At 37.7% G+C, this 3,279-nt stretch overlaps 1 long non-coding RNA gene across 1 annotated transcript; it reads left to right on the top strand.

The window, feature by feature from the left end:
• The first annotated feature begins 638 nt into the window (after positions 1-638).
• LOC138876511 (uncharacterized) lies at positions 639-2,835 on the top strand. The gene is made up of 2 exons (XR_011401819.1): positions 639-1,062; positions 2,195-2,835. It is a non-coding gene; the product is annotated as an uncharacterized lncRNA (long non-coding RNA).
• The last annotated feature ends 444 nt before the right edge of the window (positions 2,836-3,279 follow it).

The following is a 3,279-nucleotide window of genomic DNA, read 5'->3' on the forward strand; positions in this document are numbered from 1 at the left end:
AATTTTAATATTTCACCTTTTTATGGGTTTATTTTAGATAAATTAAAAATTACAAAAAAAGAGTTACATATTTTTAGAGTATTAGTTTTATTTGTCATTTACAAAGAAAGAAAAGTTTCCAAAAAAAATAATAAAATACAAAAAAAAGTTTTATCTAGTTTGGTACAATTTTTAAGTTAGAGGTTTGAGTGTAATAATTTTATGTTGCTTTTTATTTACTTAGTTAGTAGGAGTATATTATTTTGCTTACTATTTATTATCAAAAAAATAAATTACTACAAAAAAAAAAAGAACCAATCACAATTAGCCAACTAGCAAAGATTCCTCCCCATCCAACTTTGTAACAGATTTTGCAAATGTACATACACAAATTTCTTTTTTTTGGAAATCATGCACACTCACATGCTCACATTATTGGATATGCCTTACGTTACGCTCCTTAGTAAAGTTTTCAGCAATTTGATTTTTTTACTTTTCCTTATTTTAAACACAAATATTCACTGTGCACTGTTATTCTTTTTGTTTTCATGCATATTTCACATAGGCATAATAGGCCCACACGTTTTCTCTCTCCAAAACACTCAGATATAAACATCACCCCTCACTCATTTTACGGATAGGGATAGAGGAAAAAAAGACTAGAAAAGGACCACCCCTTCAACTCTCGAGAACCTTCTGTTTCTTCTTCAAAAAGGGCCTTCTTTTGCTTCTTCTTGAAAATCAGCGATACACACACGAAAAAAACAGAGGGTCTGAGAGAAAAATCTTAGGGTTTTGAAGAAAAATAGTTTTTTATAATTTGTGATTTGATTTTCTTTTTCTAAAAAATTCCATAAAACCAAAAAAATGTTATTTATCATCTTTGATTTCGGATTTGGATTTAAAAAAAAAAGTGGATGCGAGTTGAGGTTTGAAGCTGGTTCAATTCGCCGTTCGGAGGTTCAAGTTCGGGGTACCGATTGAGGTTTTTGATTGTTGCAGTAGGCTCTTGTCGGATATCTGGAATCAGAATTTGTGTATTTGTTGATTCTTTAACTGACGCTAAGAATTTTTGCTTAACAGGTACCTTTCTATTACTCCTACCTGTATTTTGTTTCTTAGTTTGTGGTTAAATGAGAGTTTGTTGGTCTGAATTTGTGGATGCCAAAATATTTATGATCATTTTACTCTTTGTGATATTAAAAACAATTTGTCTTCTCTTATTGAGGTAAAATTGAAGATTTGAATGGGTTTTTGTTAGTTAATAAATGGGTTCATATATTTTATCTCAAATTATGATATTTGAGTAGTAAAAGTTTACTACAAGATTTTCACACAAATTTGGTCCAACTCAGTGTTCTTTCTTTCAAGATTTAGCTTGTGTATAAATTTTGCCTATTAAACTTTTCTTATTAGCTTCCAGTAGGCTTTAAGCATGAATTTCCTGCCTTATTTTAGTTGTAATGGCCTTATGTTAAATTGGTGAAATTTAAGCAATATGGTACCAAATTTTAGTTAAGTAGCTGCAAATCTCCCGTGCTCTCTTAGGTGTTAAATCTGCTTAATTGATGTGTGGATTATTGTTGTTTTGCAAAGATGTCATGTTTATATTATTTACTTGGATGTTTCATGGAATTGAGGTTGAATATGATTTTTTTTCTTGAATTGGATGTTCTATTGCGTTCAAGATTTGGAAAATATACGAGTATTTATATGTTGTTAGAAAGATGTCCTCTTGGTGTTTAACCAAGACCTTTATTTATTCATTTATTTTAGTTATTTTATTTTTATTTTATTTTTGTTTATTCTCATTCTCTTATTTCCTTGCTCCAATTAATTGGCGTCTGTTCGCTTCTTAGATTTTGTCTCTATGAATGGTATGAGCCGTAAGGTTGGGAAGGGCCTACCCCTTTTAGTGATTAAAATTACTTACATGTATAGGAATTGGAATGTGTCGAATGCATGAAATCTCTTTTAGTAAAAGTTCTCCATAATCTCGGGCCCTTCTTGCTCACAATCACCAAATTGAGAATTACATAATTCATAAACATCGTAGTTTGCTTTAGGCGTGACTTAATTTATCATTGGGATTGTGTACACATTCGCGTGACATAATTACGTTTCTAAAACAAAACCGGAGTATGCGTCCGCGCAACTTCGGCCAAACTTTCTTAATAATGATAAAGCGTTATTAATGTCATGGGCTGCTTTCCAGACACGCCCCATGACCTTTTGGTCGCGCCCCATGGCGGCCTAGCAAGCCTCACAATGCCTAGCGCCATGATCGGCCCCGTGGTCTTGGCTGCGCCAAGTGACAAGCGCGCATGTGCCTCTGTCGCCCCACCGATGCCTCTCGCCAGTGCCCAAGGGCTGGCCAATGACAACAGCGCCGCGCGCCCTGACAATGTCGCGTGTGCAGATCCTGATACCTCGCCAGCGCCCAGCTGCAGGCCCATTCCAGCAGCGCCTCGCGCACAGACCCTGATGCCAAGCACCAGTGCCCAGCCTCAGGCCAACACAACAAGTATCGCGCGTGCCCACAGCAACGCGCGCGCAGACCCTGACCCGCAAGACAAAGTTGCTACCATCGGACTTAGTTCTACCTTGTAATAAACTAAGTCCTTTTCATTGTAATTATAGGCTAGTTTACCTCATTTCCATTCAGTGTGCTTCTACAGCTTTATTAGGACTAGTCATGTAATGTTGATTTATTTTTTTTACGTATTATTAAGGGGGAACAAACAATCAAACATTTTCAAGCAAGCAATTTTCTGGTGTCTCTCCCCCTCGATACCGCATCTTTTGTAATCAGCATTTCAGTCATCAATAAAATCATCATCATCATTCAAAACCCAATTCTCTCTCAGCTTCTGCAATTGCTCGTGACATTGGTTTTTCCGCACGGCACTGACAATCTAGTCTAGCGTGCGGAGGGGACCTCATTGGCGGACAGTAACCGCACTCACATCGGTTGCTTAGCCTTACGTTGCCCTTCCAAATAACATCAGGAAGGCGTTGCGTAATAGTTGGTATCAGAGCCTAGGCTCGACATCGGACGAGGGAACACATTTGTCATCATCACCATTTCTGACCATGGTGAATCATGGGGAGCGTCTAGTATCCCTAGAAGAGACGGTTGACCGATTACGACCTATCGTGGATACGGTGCCTGATCAAAACAACAACCTAGTGCAAAGGTTGGATGACCTGGACCGCCGAATGCGGCAGGCAGAAAATGACATTGCAAACATCAGTCGTGACTCTGACGATGACCGACAAACGGCAGCCATCGAAACTGCC

The sequence above is a fragment of the Nicotiana sylvestris genome, chromosome 8, assembly GCF_000393655.2.
Source record: "Nicotiana sylvestris chromosome 8, ASM39365v2, whole genome shotgun sequence".
NCBI lineage: Eukaryota > Viridiplantae > Streptophyta > Magnoliopsida > Solanales > Solanaceae > Nicotiana > Nicotiana sylvestris.